The 16,779-nt window shown below is 37.4% G+C and overlaps 1 pseudogene; it reads left to right on the top strand.

Moving 5' to 3' along the window:
• Positions 1-16,068: 16,068 nt before the first annotated feature.
• LOC132226744 (small nuclear ribonucleoprotein F-like) lies at positions 16,069-16,337 on the top strand (annotated as a pseudogene).
• The last annotated feature ends 442 nt before the right edge of the window (positions 16,338-16,779 follow it).

Here is a 16,779-nt window from a genome sequence, read left to right as displayed (position 1 = left end):
ATAAGCTTTATATATATATATAATCAGTTTATATATTGACCACGGTTTTGCTTAAGAGATTTTTTAAAACGTATTTTATATGCTATTAAAAAGAGAGAGAGAAATAAATTTTACCTTTTATAGAAGATCTCAGTGTAGAAAGAAGTCAGCTAATCAATTTCTTATAAAGAGAAATAGATGCAGCAAAGCAAACACAAAATTCCAATTTTTAGTCACTAGGAGCCATACCGGAAATGTAGACAGAAATAAACATCTCATTTAAACATACTGATGTTACAGTCACAAAACAAAATATTTCAGGAGGGCTTGGTTCATCTTGTAGTGTGTGTGATAATTTTTAGTAGAGGCCCAAATGCTGTTGTGTATTAAATGAAGAAAGAGAAACATATGTTAATATAATAACAATAGCTTTTTTTTTCCTCCTTGTGAGAGAAAAATCTCAAGTGACTTTTCTTGGTTACTTTGGGTGATGGACCAATCCTGGAATGTTGGAGGGAGAATATAGCACAGGGTGTTAAGGAAATGTGGATGGAACTGATGTTCCAACCAATGCGCTAAAAATATCTTCCTGCTAGGAATTCCTTTTTTATCAAACAACATGGGGGCCAGTTTCCCATCCTGGGAGTGCCTTGTGTTCTCTGGGAAGCAGTCTAGCCTTTTTGTATGTTAAACCTTTATTGTGCCTTATCTGGAAATCTAAATAAAAAGTGCTACTCAATTAAGAGATACTTGAAATCATCTATCTTTGAAATGGAGAATACAGCTGTGATATATATGGCCTAACATGTTTTGAAGAAAACCAAAGAGTCACACACAAAAAAAAAGCTTATTTATACTCTCCTGGAGGAAAGAGGAAATCATTTGAGAACAAATATTTTGCAGAGGAAGCCAGTCACAAATCTTACCTCATCAATTCTAAACCATAAGAAATGATCCTCAAGCTGTAGGTTATAAACTTAAACAAAAAGCATTTTGCATATGAGAAGAGAATTTCTTAGACCTAGTCTCAAGGCAGGTCTGTTGTCATTTATCTTTATTTAATGAAACTTCCAGAGACTAGAAATACAATTCTCTTCTTTGTAGGTTTGTATTTATTTTAAAAATACTGTGCTAGAAACTGAAGAATAACAATAATTTAATTTTATCAAATGCTATATTACAGGTTCTTAATTAGAGTACTTCTTAGTATTAACTTATTAAACCATCATAAACACCTAATAAAGTAGGCACACTTGGCATTAATATTTTTTAGATAAGGAAACTGAGGCAACCTGCCTGAGATTGCAAGAAGAGCTCAGTGGCAAAGGCAAGGTTTAAAACCATGCCATCTGCCTCTACTTCCATGTTTGTAACCACTGTGCTGGTTTACTTATAACTTTTTAAAAGATAATTAATTCCTCATTTTTCTACCTTTCTATATTTATTGTAAAGCAATGGTTGTCAATTTTCTTTTTCAAAATGTTTCAGTTGAGTGCATGTCCTGTGTTCCCCTTCTTTTGTTTATAACTCTGTGTGTTTTTTTAATCATACATGATAAAGAAAATAATAATTACAAATTTTTTTACCAAAGGAAAAAAGTTATGGAATGAGCTATTGGGATCAGAAATTAATATTTGCATTATTTTCAATTTCTTTTGTAATGCAGTTATCTTACTCTTATAGTAACATTTTAAAGGTTGTTAACTCAGGATTTTTGTTGAAGAATGAGAAGGAAAACTCAACTCCTTGCATTTCCAGTTCCCACAAGTTTGCTTCTTTCTCTTTATAGCACTCACTCCTGTGCTGATTAGAGTTTTAAGAGGTTTGTTGATTAATTCCAAGTGATTCATACAGGGGACCTTAGCATTTTTCTTTTTCCCTGAATAGATTAAGGGCTTCTGGGTGGGGACAAATAAGAAAAAATACTGTCTGTGGAACCTTGCCCAGGTTGGCTGGTGAGGAGGAGAAAAGGAGCTCTAACAGCTAAAACGAGTAACTGTGATTTATCCAAAAATGGAAGAACCTTCTGTCAGCAACAAAAATGGGCAAGTACCTAGTTAGACCACCATGGAAGAACTGCACTATTTCCTTTAATTAAATAAATATTAATACTTGACTTTATAGCATTTGGGTTACTTTCTAATCGCTAAATTGCACATAATTCAGTCATCCAAGTTAAAGCATAATCTAATAAAAATTATACATTTTATTGTGCCTTTCTGCTTCAAATTCAAGAGAGAGAAGGAGAGAATATGCTTGTGTTATAATGTTATGAATGTAAGAAAGTGTTGTAATTTTCAACAGATACACTATTATATTTTGGTGTTTTTACTACTTAAGTTCATCAGATAATAGCTTTAGTAAATAAATAGGTAATGGCATAGCAGAGGATTTTTTTCTCCAAAGCTAATCTTCAGCAACTGCAAAACACATTTTCCTGCATTCACTTCATTTGATAAATTTGTAAACATGTCATTCCTTTTTGTACCCTTATCTCTCCCAACTATTGATGCCAGATTTATATGCTACCACACGAAGCAGACTTTTGGAAAGAATAAATGGAAATACCCTTAAATGTACCTGTTTTGTCAGAGTGATGTGCCCCTGTTACTGTGATGCTCTGCTTGTGTTCTGCATTTCCCGAGAGTGCTGGGGGTTTGGAACATCTGGCCACAAGGACAGAAAAAATTATTGTCCACTGAGGCCCTGAACAGATCCAATCCTTTCCTGGTAGCAGAGCATTCTCATTCATGCCTGGGATAGACTGGGATCCAGTCCTGCCTTGGAAAAGGATGCAATACACAGATGTGGTTTGGGGAGGGAAGGTTCTGCTAATTTCTGTCTCTGGCATATCATGGGGATTTGGTGGCTTTAGGATATTCCAAAAATGCCACAATCACTGTTTCTAAGAGAAGGGGACTCTTTCTTAATCAACTAAGCAGGACTGTGATGAAAGGGTGAGAAATACGAGCATGGACTTATGGTACCTTCTGTGGGGCATCAAGAGACAAACCATAAACGTGAAGATAAGCCCTATGGTAATAACCAATGGGAACCTTACTTTGAGATGTTTCACATGCTTTTTGATGATTTCTAACTTTTACATTTATCCAGGCTGTCCTTCCCAAGCCTTGAAACTAACACTAGGATTTAGGGACAATTCTTCAGGAACTATGTACCAATCCTTCTTGTGACAGCCAGTGAAGTAGGGAAGATGGAAAGACGTCTGTCTAGGAAAGTACAGTCAAAAAATTGAATTGAATTAAGGAGAGCAAATTAAGTTTCTTATTTGACATCTGTGACAGTAATATAAAGATGAATTTAAAAATCAATAAAAAATATAATTTTAGATAATTTTTCAATCCCAGCAAACAGTATAATATCATCAACCCAATATTAAAATAAAGCCAAAGGCTTACTGCCACTAGTTTTTATTTTCTAATATTAATATTAGGAAATATTAATATTAGAAAATATAATAATACTAGAGGCCAAGTGCACAGATTTGTCCAGGGCCTGTCCAGCCTGTCTTGCCCGGTCCCAATCAGCCAGACCCCAGGAGCAAGCTAACCTACCGGTTAAAGCATCTGCCCCCTGGTGGTCAGTGTGCATCATAGCGATTAGTTGAACAATCAAATGAATGGTCGAACACTTAGCATATTAGGCTTTTATTATATAGAATTTTCTAATCATTTTATTTCTAATCAGGATTATAGCTTTCTGATGCTTTTAATATAAGCCTAAACATTAGATAAATGCTTTGCCTAGGTGTCAGTATTAGGCATGAACAAAATAATTTTTAAAGGAAAAAAAGAGATAAAAATACATATTCATGATAATCATATGCATATAAATTATGAATATGTATATGACATAAATACATATACATTCCTTAGAATTCCCAAGCAATTATAAAGATGGTGCTAGTGTTGCTGTCTGGAAGGAGCTAGTAGACTGATTCTTAGTTATTGTAACACTCAATTCTCAGTTCTGGAAAATATTGTAATTTTTAAAAAGTTTCTTTATGAATACGCAGTTTCTGATGTTTAATAACACAAACTTACTCTTAGTTAGTGCTTTGTTTTGTTTTTAACAGGTAAAGGTGTTTTACAATATGCAAGCTTATTCACTCAGGGTTAAAATTCTGCACACTGAGGAAATCCACAATCCCAGCTTCTGAAGTTGGTCAGTGTCTGGGAGGACCTCTGCTCCTTTTCTTTCACACCAGCTGCAGGGGCAGGTAGGGGGGAGAGCCAGGCTGCTCCAAGCACCGGCCACACATTCATTCTGGGTGCCCAGGCCTACGGGTTCCCTTTAGGACATTCAGATCAGTGGGGTAGGACTCCCTTGGCCACAGTCTGCTGGCTGCCTCTGCCTTTGCCATCACCTCCCACATGCCCTGGAAGCACCCCCAGAATGCTGTGAAAACCCTCTGGAAGTGGGCTGCGTGGGTCCCACCAAGCAACAGTGTCAGGAACTTGGTTGTTAGCTTGACTGGGATTTATGCAGAGTGGATCCAAACTTCTGAGGATCACCAGAAACCAAGGTCTGGCTGTGCCCTGCAGCACTCCAGAGACCCCAAGCCCTAGTAATGCTTCCCCACACCCCACTGCTTGTTGGCTTGCCAGCTGTCACGGTGTGGACTGTGTGGTCCCCGAGTGTCTTGTGGTCCAATTTGCCCACAGTCACATGGAGGCTGAAGGCGAATGAAACTGGAGAAATTAAAGGCCACACTGCAGAACCAGCGCAGGGCCGCACAGCGAGATGGCTGCCTGCACCCCTCAGATAAGAGATCTTGGGCCCTTTCCTCAAAGCATGGTTTCCATTCCTACCTGATGTGGTCACCTTTGTTTCACAATTAGTATTTTACATTTAAATTGCTCAGTTCCGCCCTAACCGGTTTGGCACAGTGGATGGAGCGTTGGCCTGCGGACTGAAAGGTCCCAGGTTAGATTCCGGTCAAGGGCATGTACCTTGGTTGCAGGCACATCCCCAGTAGGAGGTGTGCAGGAGGCAGCTGATCGATGTTTCTCTATCATGGATGTTTCTAACTCTCTATCCCTCTCCCTTCCTCTCTGTAAAAAACCAATAAAATATATTTTTAAAAAATTGCTCAGTTCCATATGAAGGATCCTCGGTTAACAGGAAGATCCAAACATTGGACTGAGAGCTGAGGAGAATGCACTGAGCCGCCGCTCCTGAGGCTGCGCTGCAGGAACTCACCCCGAGGACCCTTACCCAGGCCCCACGCACACCCCGGGCGGCCTCTGAGAACACAGGTCACTTCTGCTGACCCACCACAGTAACACCTCTCACCGGCTTAGCCCTTATGTTAGTGCTAAATTAAGAACAAAAATAATAAAAGTGAACGTGCATCTGGCCTACTCTAAGGTAAGTTGGTGTTAAGTAGTTTGTCCATATGTGATAAATGTACTCAGGATAGGTTCTCTTAACCATATGATTAGCTAATTCTTATTTACATTATAATCCTTAATGTATGTGCTCATCCACTTTATTCAGCCAATGCAGATTCGCTGGGGAACTAGAATATTAATGTGGGGAGACAGATGGAGGTAGGTTGGTAGAGACAAGATAGAGAAGTCATTTTCAAACAGATGAAGCAGAATAAAGAGAAATCCAGACCTGTGTCACCCTACAGGACAGCATACATGTTTGTTTTTTAAAATGACACTGTATTTTCAAGGTAAGTTTGTTTCAATTATCATTTAGAAATTTGTCTTAGATAAATTTCCATCCTAAGGGATAAAAGTGAAGAAGAAAAGATAACTACCTTAAATAGGTAGGAACAGTTCCTTCTCCTGAAAAAGAGATTACGCACTGTGTTTATAATCAGTGTCATTTTTATATGTAAATTTTTCTAATTGAATATGCTTCAGGGAGGAAAACAGCTTTCTTATTAATCATGAAGGCCTTTCACCTCTCTATTGCTAAACTAGGAATTAAACTCACCAACATTTTTTTTCACGTTTCTACTTGGTCCTGAGTGCTCCTTCTGCTTCTCCACTTCATGCCATTTAGCAACTCAGAATCTTGCCAACCTGGATAAACACAATTAGGAGAATTTATTTTCAAAATGTTGTATTTGGAGAAAACAGCTCTCATTGACTGCGCCAGTGTTGGAACGTTACCTCTTAAACTGCCCAAGCAGACACAGCATTTTTGTTAAGGTTATCTGTAGAGCTTTACTCACGAGGCAAAACATGCCACATCCTCTTACGTAACACCTCAAAGTTCACAACCTTTTCTCAAAGATCCCTTTTTCCATGTAACAGCTCTCATTATTGTCTCTAGGGTATATATTATTACAGCCTCGGCAAGAGATTGTACTCTGGCTCATTCTTCAATTCCCAAAGGAAAAGTATGACATCTTTTTTGTTCTGATGACATACAAAAGTGTACCTCTCTGCAGTGTCCCCAGGCCCTCTTTTCTCCTTTTGCTCACAGTTAAATTTAACCTTTTTATCGTTTCAGCCTCTATGACATTTTTTAATTGATGGATTTTAAAGAGAGAGAGGAAGTGGGAGAGAGAGAGAAAAAAAAACAACAACAACAACACATCAATTTGTTGTTCCACTTATTCATGCATTCATTGGTTGATTCTTTAATGTGCCCTGACTGGGGATCAAGCCTATAGCCTTGGCATATGGCGATGACACTAGGTACCTAGCCAGGATTATGACATTTTATTTAAAATTCTATTATAGTATTTTAATATTGAATAATAATTATTTTATTTTATAAATATTTATTAAGGCTTTATTCTGAACCAGGCACTTAGACATACTAGTATAATGAATATGAACTAAATAAGTAAACATTCATGCACTCAGAAAGATTTATGATTTAGCAGGGGACTCAGACAATGGACAAGGCAACATAGTGAGAAGTATGCTAGAATAGAATAAGGACAGTGACTGAGAGCAGCCATGGGGAGGACCTCAGGAAGGAAGTAATAAGAGAAGACTTAATTGAAGAGATTATTTATCAGTTGAAATTTATCAATGATGAGAACATTGTCAGGTAAAGAGCTAAGGTGTGGAAGCTGGAAGTGACTGCTGGGTGGAAAGAGAAGACATTTTAGACAAGGGGAACATCATGTTCAATGTCAGGGAGTAGAACAGAGAATGGTAAAGAAAGCAGCTCAATACAGCAGAAGGCAGTTTGAAGGAAAATTGCTGGGAGAAATGAAGCTGAACAGGAAAGCAGGGGCCAGATCACAAAGATGTTAGTGCCAGCAGTTCTCAACTTGTGGGTTGTGACCCCTTTGGGGGTCGAACGACCCTTTCACGGGGGTCGCCTAAGAAAACACATATATATTTACATATTGTTTTTGTGATTAATCACTATGCTTTAATTATGTTCAACTTGTAACAATGACATTGGGGGTCACACAACATGAGGAACTGAATTAAAGGGTCGCAGCATTAGGAAGGTTGAGAACCACTGTGTTAGACCATCTAAGGGAGTTTAGATTTTATCCTGGACAGTGTGGAATCACTGAAGGGTTTTAGACTGAGAATGACAGGATTTGGGTTGTATTTTAGAAAAATTACTGCTATAGATGGAATACGCCCCCCCCAACACACACACACACACACACACACACACACACACACACCAAATACATTTGTTAAAACCTATTCCTCAATATGACAGTATTGGGAGGTGGACCTTTGGGAGATGATTGGATCACAGGGGCAGAACCCTCATGCATGGGATTAGTACCTTTATAAAAGAGTCCCAGAGAGCCCTGGCTGGTGGGACTCAGTTGGTTGGACATTCTCCCATGCACCGAAAGGTTGCCAGTTTGATTTACCATCAGGGCACATGCCAAGGTTGTGGGTTCAGTCCCCTGTAGGGGGTATGCAGGAGGCAGCTTCTCACTATTTCAGCTCTCATATTGATGCTTTTCTCTCTCTCTCTCTCTCTCTCTCTCTCTCTCTCTCCTCCTTCCTCTCTCTAAAAATCAATTAATATAATCTTTTTTTAAAGAGAGATCCCAGAGAGCTTTCTTGCCTTTTCACCATGTGAGGACACAGTGAGAAGACAGCCATCTTTGAACCAGGAGTGGACTTCCATCAAATTTATTGGCCTTTATCTTGGACCATGAAGCCTCAGAACTGTGACAAATAAATTTCTATTGTTTATAAGACACCCATACTATGGTAATTTGCTATAACTGACCAAACAAACTAAGATAATTGCTTTATCTGCAATAGTGCAATCAAATTAAAGGTCTGAAGTCAGAGAAATCTTTTGGGAGGTTGCTGGAGTTGTTGAGGTGATCTTAATGGTAACTTGAGCTCAGGCTGTGAGAGTATGAATAGAAAAAAATGGATGCTCCACAGAATTATTTAAAAGATAGCACATTGAGAAAATGGCGATTGCCTCTACATTGGCCAACTGAGTTGGTCATTGGATGCCATTAACTAAAGTGGGATCACAAAAGGAGAAACCAGTTGGGAAAGAGACAATGAGTCAAGATTGGATATGTCAGGTTTTAAGAGTAGAATATTGACAATGTCCAGGAATAAGGAGAAGGAGGAGGAGGAGGAGGAGAAAAGGAATAAAAAGGAGGAAAAGGAGAGGAAGAGGAGAAGGAGGAGGAGGAGGAGGAGGAGGAGGAGGAGGAGGAGGAGGAGGAGGAGGAGGAGGAGGAGAAGGAGGAGAAGGAGGAGAAGGAGGAGGAGGAGGAGGAGGAGGAGGAGGAGGAGGAGGAGGAGGAGGAGAAAAATTCAAAAGAAATATCTAGGGTGGATTTATAGTTTGGAAATTAATAGCAGAAAAAAAAATTGAAGGCACAGGAGACAGTCAGATTGTTTAAGGAAAATGTAGTGTAGGAAAACTAAGATGTCCCAGGAGAGACATCCCCTTGAGTCATTACCTCCTATATGTTGATTTTATTTATGTCACATTTATTGGGTACAATTAGTTAATTGTGTGTAATTACCCAATAATAATAATTGTGTGAGTTGCTATGGAAGGAAAATATAATACATTCTATGAAGACCTATTTTCAATGAACTTATATTTAAGTTTTAAATAAATTATCAACAATGAGGCAATACTACAATAAAAAAAGAAATACAAATAAAATTTAGCATTAATACTAAAGTGTCAGATGAATAGGACTGACCAAAGTTATAATGTTTAGGTAAGAGATAAACTTTTGGGGAATGTAGCATCGTGAAAAAGCTGATGAAGCCTTAGCAGGCTCCTGAAATCTGGGTAATCATGTTAAAGTAACTGCATAAAGCTGAGAATGTGGAGGAGTGTTTTGAGAGAGCTTGAGATCATCATGGTTGCAACTGAGGATCCGGAGAGGAGTAAAAAGAGACGTGGCTGAAAAGATTGGGACCAGACTGTGAACTCTTGCTTATCTACCTTCATCACCCAAGGAATCTTTGGCCAAGGAAGGACAGCATTCTTTTCTACTGAGTATGAAAGACACTGCCTCAAAGTTCTTTTTAACCTTGTTTTTGGTCAGTGGTTCTCAAAGCAGGATCTGCAGATCACTGAGAGCCCTTGCTTCTCCTTCAAGGCGTCTACAAGGTCAAACTACTTTCACAATAGTAAAAAGATATCACTTCATTTTTCACTATATTGACCTTTTCACTGAAAGGAAAAGTGCTGGCACCTTAGCGCAAATCAAGGCAGTGCAACAAAACTGTTGTGATAATTGAATTCTTGAACTCAATGCACTCACAGAGAGGAAAATCTAAAGCTGGTTTCAATTAAGAGGCAGTAAAATAATTCATTTTACTAAATCTTAGAGTTCATGTCTTTAGGAAGTCATGGGGTCCAGCTGGCATCGTGCAGTGATTGAGCATGGACTAATGAACTAGGAGGTCATGGTTTGATTCTGGGTCAGGGCACATGCCAGGGTCACGGGCTCAATCCCCAGAGTGGGGCATGCAGCAGGCAGATGATCATTGATTCTCTCATCATTGGTGTTTCTATCTCTCTTTCCCTCTCTCTTCCTCTCTGAAATCAATATATATATATATATTAAAAGAAGTTCATGGGCTAGCATGGGAATTACAAATAAAGCATTTCTACAGCCTACAGAAGTATGATGGTCTCAGAGAAAATCACTAGTGTTAATAAGTTGAGAGTTAAACTAGCTGCTTTTTTCATGGAACACTATTTTTACTTGAAAAACACTTACAGACATGGATATTTAGCAGGCATTTTCTCAAAAGTGAACCAGGTAAGTTTGTCACATCAAAATACAACTGACAATATTTGTTGCCAGTGACTGAATTCAAGTGAAAGTTAGAATGTTGAAAAACTTATATCCATAACCTTGAGTTAAATAGCATTAGAATAGTTAAAGGTTTTCTGATGAGATAATAGTGATATTAAAAATCTGCGATTTCAAAAATATTGTATATGTTTAAATTGACTAATAAATGATGTTACTAAATAATGCATGGGTAAAAAAATCCATCTAAAGAGCAAAATGGCCTAACAAGCAAGAAAAGCTTATTGATTTGGGTTCAGATTTCATGTTGCACCTAACTGTTAAGAGGCTAGGCCATGAATCAAATAAGAATATCCACAATTATCCAAAAGTTAAAATACTCTTTCTTTTTATAATATATATCTGTATAAGGTCAGATATTTTTCTTTTTCAACCAAAACACCATATTTCAACAGACTGAATGCAGAAGCAGACATGAGAATTCAACAATCTTCATTAAGCCAGACATTATTTTACATATGTAAAAATGTAAAATAATGCCTGGCCAGTGTGGCTCAGTGTTTGAGTGTCAACCTGTGAACCAGAAGATCACAGTTCAATTCCTGGTCAGGGCACATGCTCAGATTGCAGGCTCGATCCCCAGTGTGGGGTGTACAGGAGGCAGCCAATCAATGATTCTCTCTCATCATTGATGTTTTTATCTCTCTCCTTCTCCCTTCCTCTCTGAAATCAATTTTTAAAAAAGTAAAGTAATGTCACACTTCTAACTAAATGTTGTTTTGTTTTGAAAGAAATTTCCTTTGGAAAATATAGTTATTTATGCGTTACTTATGCTCTCATGTAATGGGTTCTTTTTATTTTAAATAAATGACTACAGGGTGGGGCAAAAGTAAGTTTACAATGTTCATATGGAAAATAATATAATCATTAATAAATAAATAATAATACAAGAATAAACTCTGTGTTCCATGTACTTACAACTTAAGCCTAACATTTGTCCCACTCTGTATTTTAAAAAATTATTCTGTTTTATTTCCTGAAACAACATATCCCATAGTCAAAACTCGCACCAACTAAAGATCTTTGGGGACTTCAATATTTTAAGAGTGAAAAGAATTCCTGAGACCTAAAAGTTTGAGAACTGTTGCTCTAGGTCACTAAAGGTTGTTATATAAGTTTAGTGATACACTGAAAGTGTTAAACCACTATCTCTTACACTTATATAGTATCTTATCATTTAAAAGGGCCCTCACATCAAATAATTTGAGCTACATTGGTTAGGAATCTGAGAGTCAGAGTGGTTAAGTAGCTTACAAAGATAACACTGCTAGTAAAGTGTGAAAACTAAGACTAGTTCTGACTCCCAGTTCAATGCTTCTTCCACTATATCCATTTATCTCTACTTTAGATTAAACATACTTTTCCGTACTCTCCAGAGTTCAAATCCTTACTACTCAAACCTTTGTACTTGCACTGTCTTGATTTCATGGTTCTTGCATTTGCTTAGATGTCGACTTTGTCACTGTCATGGGCAACATAACTTCTCTTAAGTAATGTATGGTGTGGACACACATCCTAAATTAAAGTAGCCTTTACTCCTAATAGATTACTGCTCTCAGTTCCCACCCAGTGCTTCCAGATAAATTCTTCCTACTGACCTAAACAGGCCCCTTTTTCTGTGGCCCCACCCGGAGGAGGTCACTGGTTATCCTTAGGTTTATGGCTCCTACTCTTGTAACCCCCTAAATGGAGATCACACTGACCACATAGTACTCCCAGGCGCCAACATTCTTGCTTGAGTTTAATTTTGAGCCAATTTAGTGTGATAGGATTCTATGAGAAATTTCTATAGTTTCTTCCTTATGTGCTACAACTGAACGCTCAAATGTCCTTCAGTTTACTCAGGTGTTCTAGTTTGCACTTAATGTTGCACTGTGAAGTGATTGAGCTATTTCTGATACTATTTCTCAATATGGTTTTGGGGATTATTCTGATAATCTTTCAGTATCGTTCTTGGTTTCATAGTAGTTTCATCCCCTCAGTACTTCTACAATCCTTTGTAACTTCCTCTACTCTAGCCTGTCACCCTGTATTATTATTTGTTTAACCATATATTTTTAACCGCTTTAGAGAAAAGATTGCCTTATTTTTATGTCTTCGCATTGAGCACTGTGCCTAGTACACAAGAGGCAAGCAATAAATATTTAATAAATAAATGTGGGAAGGAATGAATGAAGACACTGCTTGATAATTAATGATTTGCCTAGGTTATCTATGGATCAATATTATTCAAAATTCTCAAAATATCATATGCAGAGGTACAGATGGAAATATCTTAATACCCTGTGTTTGAAAATGTAAAAGGCCATGAGCAGCCCTTGACAAAGAAGATTACTATAAGAAGTCAAGCCTTGTTATAAAGCTTTGAGACAGTGTGATGTTGGCTCATGGATAAACATATATGGCAGTGAAAAAGAAGAGCATGTCTAGAAACTGACCCCTAATTAAAACTGTCACCTGGTTTATAACAAAAATGACAATGCAGTGCAGTGGAGAAAGATAGCCTCTTTGGGTCAGTTGAATATCTATATAGAAAAAGGTTAATTATGATCCCATCTCCAACCTCATACAGCACACGTAGTTCTGGATGTTAAGAAGATCTAAATGTTACAGTAAAATAATAAAACAGTTAAAAGACAATATCAAAAATCTTCATGACCTTCAACTAGGCAAAGATTACTAAAATAAGATCTGAAAACCACTAGTCATAACAGAAAAAACAATTTAAGCTTCTCTATTAAAGTTAAGAGCTTATGTTGTCAAAACATAATGACAGAAAAAGCGATACAAAGAATAGAGAAGATATTTGTTAGACATATATTAAGCAAAAAACTGATTTCCAGGATATATAAGAACTATAAATCAATAAGGAAATGGCAGATAATGAAATTAGAAAATGGTCAAGTCTTTTAAACAGACATTTCACAAATAAGAACATCCAAGTTATTAACATATAAAAGAAATTCAACTTCAATAACCATCAAGGAAAGGCTAAACTTCCCAGTATACCATTTACATTCCCATCAAAATGACTGAAGTGAAGAAGACGATATGGTACTTCCTGAGATCGCGAAGCACTGTAACCCTAGTACACTGCTGTGGAGAGTGCGAATCAGCTCATCCAGCTGGAGAAACGATAGTGTCTGCTGAACCTTAATTTGCTCAAATCCAAGAACCCAGCCTTTACTTCTAAATATGTGACCCACCTAAACGCTATTATGGACTAACTTGTGTCCCCTCCACCCTGAATGCATATGCTGAAGTCCCAACCACCAAAATGACTGTATTTGGAGACAGTGCCTTTAAGGAAGTAATTTATGCTAAATGTCGCCATAAGGATGGGCCTAATCCAATTAGACTGGAGTCCTTATAAGAAGAGAAAGAGACCCCAGGAGTGTACATACAGAGGAAAGGTCACTTGAGGTCATAGCAAGGAGGCAGTTCCTGGCAAGCCCAGGAGGGAGGCCTAGAGAAACCAAACCTGCTGACACCTGGATCTTGGACTTCAACCTCCAGAATTGTGAGAAGATAAATTTCCGCTGTTTAGGCTACACACTCTGTGCTATTTTGTTATGGCGGCTCTAGCAGACTAATGCATTTGCATTCAGATATTCACACACACTCAAAAAATATAAGAATGTTCCTAGCAATACTCTTAAGAAAAATCAAAACCTAGAAACAGCCCAGATGTCCAAGTGCAGAAAGAGTGTACAAATTGTAGTAATGTATACAATAGGATATAATTAGGCAGTAAAGATCTATAAGTTACAGCTAGACACAGAAACATGAATCATATAAAACTGTGGTACATCTACACAGTGGAATACTATGCTGCAGTAAAAAAGAAGGAGTTTTTACCATTTGCAACAGCATGGATGGAACTGGAGAGCATTATTCTAAGTGAAATAAGCCAGTCAGAGAAAGATAAATATCACATGATCTCACTCATTTATGAAATATAATGAATAACATAAACTGATAAACAAAAACAGATCCAGAGACAGAGAAGCATGGATCAGACCATCAAACCTCAGAGGGAAGGTAGGGGAGGCTGGGGGTAAGGGGGAGAGATCAACCAAAGGACTTGTATGCAAGCATATAGGCCTAACCAATGGACACAGACAACAGGGGGATGAGGGCATGAATGGGGGGATGGGGGGTAATGTGGGGATAAGGACACATATGTAATAACTTAATGAATAAAGAAATTTAAAAAATAAAAATAAAATAAAAATCAAACATAAACATAATGTTGAGCATAAACATAAACATAAAAGAAACCAAGTATAAGAGAATATATATTGACTGGTTCTATTCATGTAAAGTTCTGGCGAATCAGTCCAAATGAATCTGTGGTGTTAGGAATCAGGAGAGTGTTTATTTAACCTCGGGGGCAGTAATAGGAAGTGAGTACCAGGGGCTTTTCTAAGATGCTTGTAATACTCTGATTCTCAATTTCAGTGAGTTCTAGTTACATGTTTTGTAAAAAATCACTATTATTTATACAGTGTTTTGTATGTATGTTATATTTCAATAACAATTAGCAAGCATTCTGGGATTCAAACCGTGGCTGCCTAGCTTCAAAACTCTTGATATTCCATTACACTTAAATAGTTTTATATTCCAATCATGTCAGGTAGTCTTAGATATCTGTGTACAGTCCTCCATAATCTATAGTGACAATTCATATCATTAAATATCTTCTAGAATTTTACTCAGACAAAATAGCTCCATGTAATAAAATTCTCTTTACTAAATCCCCCCTTAGTTTTTCTATCAGAACATTGTTGTTCTCACCAGTTCAGAGAGCAAATATCTGCCATAGGCATTGTTTCCTCCCATGAAGCTCAGGAGCAGGAAAGGCTTTTGCCTCTCACAAAAACCCTGCATGCTTACACTGACTTAAAGTTTCCCATGCTGAGTCATCCTGGGAATGTCACAGAGTGCAGGCTTTTAAAGGGACTGTTTTAAGAAGAAGAAATAGAAAGAGAGGAACATAGATCTAAAAAAGATTGCGATACATAATTACCTATCAGTAAGAACCTTAAGTGTAAATGGATTAAATGCTCCAATCAAAAGACTTAACAGAGCTGAATAAATAAAAAACATAACCCATATATATGCGTCTACAAGAGACTCAACTCCAAACAAAAGGTACACCCTGGCGACAGTGAAAGAATGGGAAAAATATGCTGTGCAAATGGAAACAAAACAAAACAAAAAAGCAAGCTGGGGTAGCAATATTTATATTGCACAGAATAGACTTCAAGATGAGATAAATGAAGTCACTACATAATACTAAAGAGATCAAACCAACAAGAGGATATAACCCTTGTAAACATATATGCACTACACATAGGAGTACCTAAATATATAAAGAAAATCTTGGTGGACTTTAAGGGAGACATCCATAGCAATATAATCATCATAGGGGATTTTAACACCACGCTGTTATCAATGATTAAATGCTTCCAGACAAAATATCAACAAGAAAACAGCTACCTTAAACAACACACAAGATCAGATGGATTTAATTGATATTTACAGTACATTTTGTCCCAAAGCAGCAGACTATACATTCTTCTCAAGTGCACATGAAATATTCTCAAAGATAGACCACATGTTAGGACACACAAATTCATATGTGTGTATAAATTTATGTATAAATTTATGTATAAATTCATAAATATTAAAATCACTCTCTTGAAGCACCTCGGTCTGGGTTGTGCAGTAGGCATTCCAGGCACAAGGATGGATGAGAGCTGGGTAGGTGATGAGTAACCTACAACATTTTTTTTGTCATCATGACGAGTTTACCCCTCAATCCCAAACCTTACTCAATGGATTAACAGGAAAGCCAGTAATGGTGAAACTTCAGTGGGAGGATGGCAGACAAAGACTACCTGGCATCTGTAAATAGCTATATGAACATGCAACTTGCAAGCACAGAAGAACACATAGATGGAGCCTTGTCTGGACACCTGGGTGAAGTTTTAATAAGGTATAAGAATGTTCTTTATATCAAGGGTGTTGAAGAAGAGCAAGAAGATGGAAAAATGAGAGAATAGCATCTTTTCTGAAGAATTTTTTAAATATATATTTTTAGACAATAAAAATTTCTTTTTTCAACTTGAAAAAAAAAGAAGATTGAAATCACATCAAGCATCTTCTCAGATTACAATGGCATGAAAATAGAAATCAACTACAATAAAAAAAATCTCAAAAACTTTATAAGGTCCGGCTGGCGTTGCTCAGTGGTTGAGTGTCGACCTATGAACAAGGAGGTCACTGTTAAATTCTCAGTCAGGGCACATGCCCAGGTTGTGGGTTGATTCCCAGTGGAGGGTATGCAGGAGGCAGCCGATCCATGATTCTGTCTCATCATTGATGTTTCTATCTCTCTTTGTCTCTCCATTCCTGTCTCTGAAATCAATAAAAACATTTTTAAAGAAAACATTCAAACACGTGGAGGCTAAATAGCATGTTATTAAATAATGAAGATGTTAACAATGAGA

This window comes from Myotis daubentonii, chromosome 2 (genome assembly GCF_963259705.1).
Source record: "Myotis daubentonii chromosome 2, mMyoDau2.1, whole genome shotgun sequence".
Taxonomy (NCBI): domain Eukaryota; kingdom Metazoa; phylum Chordata; class Mammalia; order Chiroptera; family Vespertilionidae; genus Myotis; species Myotis daubentonii.
This window is presented reverse-complemented; position numbering and strand designations above follow the sequence as displayed.